Source organism: Betta splendens, chromosome 3 (assembly GCF_900634795.4).
Source record: "Betta splendens chromosome 3, fBetSpl5.4, whole genome shotgun sequence".
Lineage (NCBI taxonomy): Eukaryota > Metazoa > Chordata > Actinopteri > Anabantiformes > Osphronemidae > Betta > Betta splendens.
The window spans coordinates 3933900-3947167 of NC_040883.2; the positions used below are offsets into that span (position 1 = coordinate 3933900).

At 44.5% G+C, this 13268-nt stretch overlaps 2 long non-coding RNA genes across 3 annotated transcripts in view; one reads left to right on the forward strand and one right to left on the reverse strand.

The window, feature by feature from the left end:
• The window catches only part of LOC114852806 (uncharacterized), a 33557-nt gene extending 32077 nt beyond the window's left edge, over positions 1-1480 (reverse strand). Inside the window, exon 1 of one of the 2 annotated variants that reach the window (XR_005897407.2) lies at positions 378-1480. This is a non-coding gene — a long non-coding RNA (uncharacterized LOC114852806). The remainder of the gene's footprint in view (positions 1-377) is intronic. The other variant, XR_008694146.1, reaches the window with a different exon arrangement.
• Positions 1481-5615: 4135 nt separating this feature from the next.
• LOC114852319 (uncharacterized) lies at positions 5616-7842 on the forward strand. Its single transcript, XR_003785346.3, has 3 exons — positions 5616-6470; positions 6868-7024; positions 7123-7842. It is a non-coding gene; the product is annotated as an uncharacterized LOC114852319 (long non-coding RNA).
• Positions 7843-13268: the final 5426 nt, after the last annotated feature.

A 13268-nucleotide genomic window follows, 5' to 3' on the forward strand; every position in this document is an offset into this window, starting at 1 on the left:
AGTTTGCTCACCAACATAACTTCCGAGCGCAGTTTAGTTATAATCACAAAAAATTACTGAAAAGGTAAATTCATACCGTACATCATACAGAAAATTAAAAATCGACGCATCGTCGCCGACATCGTCTGGCGCATGCGCCGTAGATAGGCTGCGAATGGCGCCACTTACATGTACAGTTGATGCAGATGGGACACACGCAGAAATGACGAGAAAACGCGGCGAAAATAACACAGCAACTCCATAGCTTCTGTTATAGAAGTGCCACAAACGAACAGCCTGGGTCCACAAAGCTAAACAGCCACTCAACAGTGTTGCTGACACGTGTAGCTAAACCAAGCAGACAAAGCTGCTTGCATTTAACCGCGCATCTCACTCACCCTGGATGAAGCAGGCCGTTCTGTGCTCAGTGACCACCTGTAGTTTCCCTCTGGTCTTTAACTCCGTTCTTCAAACGCGTCTTGGTTCGTGTTAGGTGCTGGACTAGTGTCACAGCAGTTTCCTGCTTCGCGACAACCGGGCCACGGCGAACTTAGATCACAGGTGAAGTCAATCAAGAAAACAGGTTGCAGATACTGTATGAGCTGGGGGGGAAACCGGAAATGAGACCTTCACAATAAAATTCCCAAACGTTCTCAGCTCTGATGGGAAATTTGTTTTAAACCGACTGATCACAGACAGAAAAAATAAATTTAAAATTAATTATTTAAGGCAGGTTGTGTGACGCTGCTGTACATTTGATCTTGCTAATGCTACAGTCTGTATATGTAACATGTAATGTTATGTGATGTTTAAAATACCAAATTACTGTAGTGGTTAGAGGAGAAGAAAATGCCTTTATCTTACATGTCCTTTAACACTGTAGGTCGGCTACTGATCTTACATACTTATTAGATCATTGGGTTTTTATTCTCAATTCATAGAAATACATTCATGGCAAACTATCCATCCAAACTCCACTGCATGACAGCTCATACAGTATGTGTTTATTACAGCCCCTGATCACCCCAAAAAGAAACTTTAAAGGTGATTGTGCTGTTTGTGAGAAGTGATTTCCAATCAGGCAAACGCAGTGGAGTGATTCTCCTTCTGAGCACAGCTCAGCCATTCACATGCTGAGCGATAATTGCAGCTCATCTGAAAAGCCTGCTTTGTTGTTCCCTCTCATGGCGCATCTTGATCACCATTCTGGATCTGTTTCCTAACCGTGCATGACTCGGGGAAGTAGCGGGGCAAAGTAAGCCAAGTAAGCTCACTGAAGCCCAATGTCAGTCCCTTCAGGCAAGGTTAAATGAAACTTTATCAAAAGCTCACCTGTAAACTGCAGCTTTGTGCTCAGCAAGGTGAGATCGGTTTTACATTCATAGGGAGGACATGTTTGAATCCTACTGTGGGTTTATCAGCAATATAAAAGCGAAATGTTGAAAAAAAGAAAAGGTTACTATACTGTATATACAGTACAGTACTCACAAGGCAGGTACTGGGCTACACACACACACACACACACACACACACACACACACACACACACACACACACACACACACACACAGCCTGGCACAGTTGTTTATCTTCTAGTGTCGCCAAAGCCCCTTGCTGTCTTCCACTGCCCCACAACACGCACCTATACCCATTCCAGCACAGCTCCCACAACCCTTCTCCCACTCCTCATTTTCATCAAAACATTACAGATGAGGACCTGAGCTCGATTAATCATTCTGCAGCCTTCCTGTACTGCCCCCCATTAATCAACAAACCCAACACGCTAGCGAGCTGTGCAGAGAAATCTTTAATTCTGGGAGTGGACTGTTCTCAGTGGATGTGTAACACTCACACACAGACACACGCGTACATGCACGCCTAGATTATTCTTATTCTTAATCTTTTGCTAATGTTTTTTCTTGTTCTGGTCCTTATCAGTGTTTTGCTTGTTCAGAATAATGTGGCAAGAAACTATTTACCAGAAGAAGAGGGTATTTAAAAATCTGCAGTTGTCCCTAAAAGGATTGTAGGAAAATATCTGAACAACAATATATGTCAGGAAAAACTTGCCTGGAATAAATAAGATACACATTTTGTTTGGATATTCTCAATTTTGAAATACTGGAACATTGACTGACAACAATCCACAGCAATGAATGTCTTTCCTCATCAACTCCCTTTAACAGAATAAATACATGCTGAAATTTAATGCCAATAGGCAAAACCTGTACAGATCAATAATATTGTTTCTGGACAATTCCCAGGTTCCTCAGTGTTTCTACTGAGCAGCGATATTGCAGAACGCAGAGGTGATGTGTTGCAGATGCAGTTAAAGAGCAGGGCAGATAAGAATCGCCTCGCAGCAAAGCAGTGGAGGACAATGTGCTGGACAACCAGTCAGCTGGAAGGAACCCATACGCTGGCTGGGCTTCAGAAAACCACAGTTAAAACAAATGATGGACCTATAGGCAACGCATACAACACACACTGGTACCGTTCCACTGGTCATCAACATGAAGCCTTACAGTAGCTTCTTTTCATGCTATTTGAGAAGTAAAATTAGATTTGTGGATGACAATACAGCTTTTTACGCTGTGTTGGACACTCAGATAAGAAGAGAATTATACAGGGACAAACGTTTTCGCTTTTATTCTTTCAGCTTTTTTGTTACATTTTTTATAAAAAATTATAATAATTGCACACAATCAGGCATTTGTAATCATGAGTAAATATTCATTTCACAAAGCATCTATTAGTCAATAGCACAGGCCTCCTTTAAATGTCAAACAGGATTTATTCTTTATTTATTCTTGAATGTTTGACTGTGGATAATTTCATTTATATCATTTACACAATTAAAATAAGGCTAATATATTATAAACCAGATACAAAGCAAGTCATTGGTGCACGTAATCAATGTGAGGAGTTTGTGCTACACAACACAGAAACACTTAATTAAAAATACAAAGAACTTCTGTAATATGTCGTCAAATAAAACAAGCATGAGCAAAAACAATCTCTTCCACAGTAAACAGATGCTTTGTTTTACTAAACAGCATCCAGTCGTTCAGTTACTGTATCTGACACATTGCAATGAAGCCTGCAGCCAAATCACGGTGCATTTCTACTGACCCTGACTTTATTGACTCTAAGTGTTTAGACTTTCCTTCAAAAATAAGTTTTTTATTTCTTTGCTTCGATCCTTCCAAGAAGCCGATGCTACTTTCTAAAATAATGGCCCATGAGTGCAGTGATACATTAGTCACTATTTTTTCCACTGGTTCACCCTTTTAATCTTATACAATCTTTCACCACTAAAGCTTCTTCACTATATGGGGAAGGCAATTAACACAGAGGCATCGGTATGAAAAGTGGACGACTTATAATGTCCCAAAGTCAACACTTGCACATTAAAAAGCCTTCAGTCAATTCACATACAGTATAACTACACAAAGATGCATCACTGTCAAATGAAGGACTGTGACATCATTGTGTGTCTTGTGCTGTGATGCACAAATGATGGAGTACATGGCGGAAGCAGGAGTCATGAATGTGACATCTAAGGAACCAAAATATTTCCACAAATACTGAAAACAGCCTCTCGAACAACCGCTGCAGCATCAGCTCCCTGTGATGCTGGATTTTGAGAGAAAGCCAACAACTGTTTCAAAACGAGATGTGTGGCATTTGTCTCTGACTGGAGGGTGTTTCTAGCTTGAGCTCTGTTCATTACTTATTCTTGTAAACAAAACTGTGAGTCTACTGCAATTATAGCTGCTGATGTCTGTTTATTGTGCAAAAACCGGTCCGTCACAGTCACAGGTGACTTGAAATCCAACTCTTACAGTAGGACAACGTATGCGGCTCTTAGGATTAAAGGCAGAGTTTGCACACACAGTGTTTAATGCTTACATTTTTTGTACTAATAGTAAAATTGATATATGCAGCTCTGTAAAAACAATGTTAAACATGCTCAGACTCCAAACAAATGACCATTACAGGCTAAAATTGAACGCTTCAATATTTATACATATTAATAAATGCATTCAAATATAAATAGTCAATTCAGCTGAAAACTGTTCAAACTTAAAACAGGCTAAAAGTTTCATCTATTTATTATTTTATATTGTTTTTGGCACCACAATCTCATTAAGTCAAGGCCCAAAATAGGCCAGGGGTCACTGGGGTCAGGAACTTGTTTTTATGAGAGCAGCCCTGTGATGAATCAGGCAGGAGTAGAGTAGAAACACAGAATATTAAAGTCTTCGAGCTCCACTTTAAGTGTTGCTGCCTTCATTATAGCTTATCTATGGACATTTTTAGTTTTTACATACAATATAGTGCTTATTGTGAATTTGACAGCAATTTGTGCAATGTTGGGAGTCTACGGGCACTGGAACAGCCTGTTATGCAACTAAACTAGCGCTTCTGTGCTGGTTTACGCATTGTAACTGTCCAGAGGGGAAAACAGTATCTATTTGTGTTTTAACAAAGATGCTTGATTGCTTTGCATAAGTTAAAGTTCAGCTGCAACATTATTAAACTCTCCAGAATTCCTCAACAGGAAATGTTTTATAGGCAACACTGATAAACGCCTCCCAAGAGTTTGGAGATGCACTTCCTCTCTGCAGTTTCACCTCCAGATATAATCAAGGATGGTGTTATTTAAATTTCCCTTGCACCCTTGTGATTACTGTTTATTTCAAACCTTTAGAATGTGTCTTGTTTTTAGTGGTTGAGCCACTCGATTGTGCGATCGTTTTACACTGTTTTCCTCTTGGCATAATTAAGATACTCAGTGTGCCTCTAATTAAGCAGTCTGGATATGCCTATTAGGAACGTGGGAAAAAAACACTAAATATGATCACCCATTTTTATCTAATTTGTCAAGATATCAATTTTAATTTCCTTGCTAATTGAAAATATGAAATATGAAATGCAATATATTCTGCGTCCACAAGATGCTATTATCTTTATGATTGAGAATTTTAAAATTATAGATTAGGACGGTGACGCGAACTTCAAAAATGTCATGAATGAAGATCGACAAAATGGGCTGCACCGGATACTAACAAGCTATTAATGCCATGTTGGGTCCATCACTGTGCTTCAAACGTCCACTGCAGACGAAGAATAAAGGCCACTAAACAAACAGGGCTGACGAAGGCTGCCCAGAGGCTCATTAAAGCTGCCTGCCTCTCACCCTCAAAGCAGCTGCACTGGCAAAGTCGTCCACAGAAACTTTGAACTGACAGAATATTTCATTAGAAGACGTGAATATTTCATTTGCATACACATCCTGAGATGGGGTTTCTCTTATGACTCTGGAAAAAGGCATTGCAACAATTAAATATATTGATCTGCATATGAAGAGGATTCTATAAAATCTTTCTCTGTTCATGTTTTAAATAGACCCACATCTGGTTCTGAAAGTCCTCACCTCACAGCGCTCTCTACAGCCGACGTCCTGTGGCCCATTCAAACCAACATCCAGCCCCTCTGGACCGTCTGTCACTGCATCTCCATGGCAACCTCTCTTGAACGAAATCATATATATATATATGTATATATATATATACATATACATATACATATATATACATATACATATATATACATATATATATTTTCTTCTTCTTCTTGTTTTTGCATTTGCTGAAGGCTGCTTCCTGACAGCCAGCCATCCAAGTTGTGTTGAAGAACTTTAAGGTCAAGTCTGTTGTTTATTTTTAATAGATGATGATTTCACTACTAAACTCACTAGAGAAACACAATAACGCACTGAAGCTATTCCGTGCTGTGTGGTTAAATTATGCTTATTTATGACTTATTATAAGGTCTTCAGTCCTGCTCTTCATGCTATTTATTAATAACTTAAAATATATACTGCTCTTACATAATCATCTCTTGGACGAGCATGTTGCCGGTCACTACAATTAAACAAGCATCTCTATTCTTTTTCTCCACCCACTAGCAAACCTTCTCATGTACTAAAATAATCTAGCCCTGCAAGCAGCATGTGGCAACCTAATTATCTTAAAAAATATTCAGAATCGATTCTGTGAAAGTCACAAAGTCTAAATCGAGCATCACAAGCTAACGACAAGCGTCCCATGTGAGCAACTCTCAATCACAACCTTGTGGCTCAGTCTCTGTTTCACAGTTGAATCCTCATGGATCACTTGTTATGAGGTCAGTTTGCTGTATCTTATTATCACACATGTAGATTATGCTAATAAAGCTTCACAGACTAACACTTTAGTCCTGTAGCTCATTCCCATTCATTTTTCTTTTCTTGTTTCTCTGCATCGACGGTGTTGTTCACTCAACATTGTCTCGGCTCAAGACTCTGCCTTAAACGATTCCTTATTAGTGGTCTAAAAATAGTCTCTTGGTTTCAGGGTCTGCGCTGCCTGTAATGTGACAACCACAGAGGGAGCATCATGACCGGCCAGCTGCAAGAGTCTCCATGAAACACATCCAGACCACGGGTATTACATCACATCAATCTCCTGTGGAACATCAGGAGCTGTTATGAGAGATTTTCTGCTGATAATTGACACCAGCAAATCAATATGAGGAGACAGCTGCTGTCTGTCTTAGGCCTCAGGCCGCATCGTACACTTCTGGTTTCATGATGTGCATTTCTTCCGCTAATTTGTTATTGGTACGGCCTATGCATATATAGACAACGAAGCCACTGGGAGCTTTGTGATATGATCATAAAGGCATCATTTTATGGGATCCCACTGCATTTATAGTTGGCTCGCCATCGGCTCGTTCTGGCTTGTTACCTGCATTTAATGGTTTTATGTTTTGTGCTTCACATCGTGTCAACTCCGTCTCTTTATCATCACGCTGTAAACATCCACTGTTTCTGCATTGCAGGTCTGTGAACCTGTAGGACACAAAGGACACAAAAATGTGTGAAAATGGAACAAAGTGACCAGTGTTGACGTGGGACAACATTTATTTTAAAAGTCCACTGTCAAAACCTCTCGGTGAAACTCTGAGTCTAAGCAGCTCATGGGACCCAACATTCAATGTGAGTAACATACAGCAACGCAATAGATTTGTGGGTATTTGCATCTGTCTGTGTCCTTCATTTTATTTTCTTTTACTACGGCCCTGTGTTCATGCCAGAACTGGAATTCTAATGCAGTGGAAGGTAGGGCTGCGGGATAACAATCTGCACCGGGGACCTCAGGAAGCACTGGCTTCAACACGTACACCAATTACAGTGAGCACAGCTTTTCCAAACACTGCTGAGCACCATGCATCCTCTGAGAAAACATCTGCTTTTGTTCACACACCCCAAATCTACATGCACATGTCTAATTCTGGTGCCCACAAACCCTGTAAATACATTTCATATGTCATTAAATAAAAATAAAATAATTCCCTTTTTCCCTTTTTAACAAAACTACTCCCAACTATCAAATGGACAATTCTAATAAGCAGCAAGTGGGGAGTCAGTTCTGTGTGTTAGAAGCAGGAAAATGTGTAACATGATAATCAGTATCAGGGTCAAAGGTCATGGGTTCACTTACCTGTACTTGCCGGCTCCAACTCCGCAGAAGAACCACTGCGTCGGGTATGTTTGTTTATTTACTTTGAGGAAAACAACAACAGAATTAAAAATGAATCAAATGTAAAATCCCACTGTTTACGACCCGGTGTTCCGGTCGGGATCAGCTACAGCTTCTCGCCAACTAAAACCATGTAGGCTGTCAAAAACAGCCTCTGCATCCGTGACCGGGCTGACGCTACTGTATGTGGGTCAACACACTCACAACACAGCTGTACAGGAGGGACACATGCATGTAGACACCGAGCACACCCGCGTCAGCCATGAGAGGCTGACTTCTGCCTGGAGACGGGTCACGAGCGGCGCAGCTCTGATGCAACTGCTTCCACACAAACCGAATCCGTGGATGGAATTCACTGTTTACTTACGTTTGCGTTCCACGTGAGGCGACTGGCAGCCGACGGCTCGGCCAGGTTCTATGCTGTGCCTCAGCAGGTTCATAAAGGAAGAGGAATTATTTAGCACCAAAGAGCTACAATGCACCGGCCATAAGGCAGCAGTCCCTAATTACTGGCTTGTGGGGCCTTGCTTATCATCAGCAGCAATTTTTGTGCGGCAAATATTCCCACAACAGCCTTTGATGTAATTACTTTCCAAACAGCTCCCCTCCAGCCAATATCCTGTTCTAAATTCACGGCGTGGCTTGTTTGCGACGTCACTGGAACACACGCGCTTTTCATTTGTCGCCCTGTAGGAAACGCAGGCGCTCCGGCGCCGCTGAGACCCGGGAGAACGGCATAGAACTCACCAAGGCAGCGAGATTAGACGGGAAGAACGGGAAGAACGAGGAAGAACAGGGAGGAACAGGGAAGAACGGAGAGGAACAGGGAAAAACGGGGAGGAACAGGGAAGAACAGGGAGGAACATGGAAGAAAGGAGATGAAAAGGAAGGAACGGAGAGGAACAGGAAGGAACAGAGAGGAACAGGGAAGAATGGGGAAGAAGGGGAGGAACACGAAGGAACAGGGAAGAACGGGGAAAGAACAGGGAAGAATGGGGCGGAACGGGTAAGAACGAGGAAGAACGAGGAAGAACGGGAAGAACGAGAAGAACGGGTAAGAACGAGAAAGAACGAGGAAGAACGGGAAGAACGAGAAGAACGGGTAAGAACGAGAAAGAACAGGGAGGAACAGGGAAGAACGGAGAGGAACAAGGAAAAACTGGGAGGAACAGGGAAGAATGGGGAAAAACAGGAAGGAACAGGGAAGAATGGGGAAAAACAGGAAGGAACAGGGAAGAACGGAGAGGAACAGGGAGAAACGGGGAGGAACAGGGAAGAACAGGGAGGAACATGGAAGAAAGGAGATGAAAAGGAAGGAACGGAGAGGAACAGGAAGGAACAGAGAGGAACAGGGAAGAATGGGGAAGAAGGGGAGGAACACGAAGGAACAGGGAAGAACGGGGAAAGAACAGGGAAGAATGGGGAAAAACAGGAAGGAACAGGGATGAACAGGGAAGAACGGGGAGGAACAGGGAGGAACGAGGAGGAACAGGGAGGAACGGGGAGGAACAGGGAAGAACGGGGAGGAACAGGGAGGAACGGGGAGGAACAGGGAGGAACAGGGAAGGAACAGGGAGGAACGAGGAGGAACAGGGAGGAACGGGGAGGAACGGGGAGGAACAGGGAAGAACAGGGAGGAACGAGGAGGAACAGGGAGGAACGGGGAGGAACAGGGAGGAACGAGGAGGAACAGGGAGGAACGGGGAGGAACGGGGAGGAACAGGGAAGAACAGGGAGGAACGAGGAGGAACAGGGAGGAACGGGGAGGAACAGGGAGGAACAGGGAGGAACGAGGAGGAACAGGGAGGAACGGGGAGGAACAGGGAGGAACAGGGAGGAACGAGGAGGAACAGGGAGGAACGGGGAGGAACAGGGAGGAACAGGGAAGAACAGGGAGGAACGAGGAGGAACAGGGAGGAACGGGGAGGAACAGGGAGGAACAGGGAAGAATGGGGAGGAACAGGAAGAAACAGGGAGGAACGAGGAGGAACAGGGAGGAACGGGGAAGAACAGGGAGGAACAGGGAGGAACGAGGAGGAACAGGGAGGAACGGGGAAGAACGGGGAGGAACAGGGAGGAACGAGGAGGAACAGGAAGGAACGGGGAGGAACAGGGAGGAACGAGGAGGAACAGGGAGGAACGGGGAGGAACAGGGAAGAACGGGGAGGAACAGGGAGGTCGGACGGGTCCGTTTGTTCTGAACCATCGGCGCGTCGGCAGCTTCGACTGCAGCATAAAAGGAACCAGGCCGGCGTGGGTCGTTGGTGCCCAAATCACCTCGAGAGCCCAGAGGTGGCGTTGGTGCTGGTCTGGTGACATTTTATAGTGGGAACAGCAACTGGGAGAGTCTCCCACCTTCACAGGAGGAGAAAGTACATTTATACGGTCCTATTTATACTGACATGAAGCGACGCACAGAACGCACCACTGTGAGAAAAGCACAAAGTCCGATTGTGCGTTTTTCAGCAACCAGAGCCCAGTTGTGCTTCGAGATTACACTGCTGTAATGCCTTAAATGTGCAAAACTAGCAGAAGCTAATGTCAGTTCATTTACCAGTAATGACATTCATATTACCTGCTTAAAGGAGACACCTTCTCACCATTAAGCCAAAGTGTCCAACTGCAGGTTGCCAAGAGGCCGGATGAGGATGGTAGAATGAGCTGTGGAGGTCAAAACCCAATAAATGGGTAACTTCAATCCACACTGTTGGAAAGTATCACAATCAATGAAGCCAGGTCTTTAAATGACGCGTTTGATCCATTTAGGGACAGTGCAGAACTCCATGGAACATTCCATGGAAGAACAGGTTAAACTGTAAATGCAGAAACTCAGGAAAATAAGATTTATGCTTTCTTTAGCTGTATTTCTAATTGAAGCAAAGTATTTGAATTAAAGAAAAATAAAGTTTTCATTGAAAGAAATAACACATTCATGAAAAAAAAGAAACTCATTGTTTGTTTAAACCTCATCACCAAAATGAGTAAGAGTCAACCAGAACAAATTGCTCCGTTGATCAATTGAGCTATTTCTCAGCACATGTAAAAACACTGACCTGCTGGAGGCACAAAAGGAAAAGGTCACAAGCGCATTGGAGACTTTAGGATTCATCATCCCGGCACCACAGCTACTGTATCTGTTTACAGTAAGTCTTTACAGACGCGTACACCATTACCAACCCGCTCATTTGTCATTGGGATGTAAATGAATTACAGCAGGATTTATTCTATACTGTTTCATTCAACAGACTAAAGGTGGATTAAAAACCTTGCTACAATATTATTGTGTTTAGCAGAACGATGCACCTAATAAACAACAGTACTGCGTGTGGGCGTCTTTCATCACATTGACGCCCATGTCACCGGTGACCACCGTGTTCAGAACCAAAGACCCGGATCCGCTTCGACTTCCAGCGCGGAACGAGCCAAAACGGGAAGAATCGCCCTCTGCAGCGCGTTGGCTTCATCCAACATTTAAAGATCGCAGTCGAACACAATGAAACACAAGCTACTGTGCAAACAAAAGCTTTTAAAAGGGACGCGACCTTTAAACTTCAACCCCGTCTTCAAGCGCAACATCTTCCTAATGACTCGCTGCAATCAAGCCGGGGTGGGGCAGACAGGGGAAATGCTTTTCTGCTCATGTAACTTGACAAATTGCGCTTCAAGGTTTCTATTTATATCTGTCTCATCTCACGCGGAGGGTAGAATCCTCCCAGTTCCCCTGCCAGTCGCCACGGGCTTAGTGTGACATATTGCTAATCTGGTTATTATGCAATTTATCAGCTGTCTCTCCTTTACAGCCGTGCGTGGATATTATGCAGGTTTTCTTATGAGCCCAACTGCAATAACACTGCGAGGAGCTAATGAGCAGCCTCTAATACTGTAGTAATACATCTCCAGTCACTTCAGGGTACCCTTGTTGCAACAACTTGTTAGTCTAAGTCACTCCATTAAACTAACCGAATTATTTTTTGCTAATGATAGAGAGAGCCTCTCAGGCTGGAACCAATGGATTGCGACCAAAACAACGGAGGGAGGAAGTCATCAAAGTCCACAGTTTGACAGCAAACACTTGAGGAAAGAGCCGTGACAGAGCTCGCCGCGTGCGACCCACGGTCTTATGTGAGCGATGCGAAGGACGCGTTCACCATCGGCCCCGGCGCTTCCGGGCGCGCGCTTCCGGCCGGAAGCTGTTTGCGCAGCGCGAGCCTCGCGCCTCGACGCCGGTGACGGATCGAGCGTGGCCGCGAGCACGCGTCCTCCCGCGCCTCGAGACGCTCATCCTTCCCCGCGGCGACGCCGCTTTTTCGCGCCATCAGCTAATTGAGGGCGCGCCGCCATTAAAGAGGCGTAAATCAGGCCTTAATGCGACTCGAGAGTCTCGGTGAGACAGTGGTCGAGAAGAATGCGGTCCTCTGATTTAATGGGCCCCGCGCTGAGGGGGACATACGTCTTGATAATGATGCCCGAGTACAGTGTATTGATCACCGCTCCCTCTGGTGTCTGCGCGGGTTAAAGCAGCCAGGACACAAATTGACCTGGGGTTTCTCAGCGGTGCTCGGAATAAACAGACTAATGTGTTTGCGTTCGCTTCACTCCAGCCCGTCCACTCCTGGTAACAGACCGTCCCCGTTCAATAAGGGGGGGGGCTCACGTGGAGATGACAGCTGTCCCGGATAAATTAAAAAGAGCACAGGCCCCCGCAGGACGGCGTTCTTTGTCGGGAGATCCACGAGTTGTGAGTGCTTTTAATTGTCATAAGGATAAACATTGACACAGACTGGATGCCAAGTGTTGAATTAATAGTAAACTCCTCAATGCGCGCTCCCACCGCGTTCCACGCAATTCCCCTTCCTGTCGCGGCTCCTTCGTGGGAGCGTTAAACGCTGGCGGAGGCTGCGCTGGGACGTCGTTAAGACGGTTCCCGTTTGCTCTAATTACAAGACAACAGCGGCGAAACTTTGACAGTTGGCACTTTGCATCCCCGTCATTATTGTAATGGAACTAATTAAATATGTATCATATATGAGTCGGGGGGAATCGTTTTGCCCGGTGTCGTTAAGATTTTGGTTAATTATCATGGTCCATTGGGTCAAATGCGCTGCTATTCTCCGTTCATTATCTGGTGCGCAATTACTGTATCGCGGCATTTGCGCCTGAGAACATGGCGATAATTATCTCAGGTTGTGCGTCGGTAACGAAGCTGCTTCCTTAACGTCATGCGACATCTGACCGTGCGCCACCGCAAACACTGCGCCTCCGCGTGCGTCTCGAACCACACGCAACACCTTCGACTGCAGGTGCGCTGATAAGGTCCCGCGGAGCTGTAACCATTGCCTGTCAAGCTGAATATAGTATCCTTCAGAAACGTGTTTTTCCGCCATCCATCACGAATCTACATGAATCACAAATTACAACAGAAAGGCTGCTTCGACTTCAAAAGGTGAACACAACAGTGACGTGAGATCTATCACTCGTCTGATTCATGACGTCCACGCAAAAAGCTAATGAAACCAGCCCACTGGGGGAAAACGTGGCTCGTATTAAAAGGTTCCATCAGCTTATTTTAGATCTATAAACGCGGACATGTAGTCACATTAGCAGCAGGCTATTATTACGCTTTCCGCTGTCTTTTAACTGTGATTCCTGACTGTGAGTGACGTCACATGTTGAGCGTTCCTTCCTTTCCTTTGCAGAACG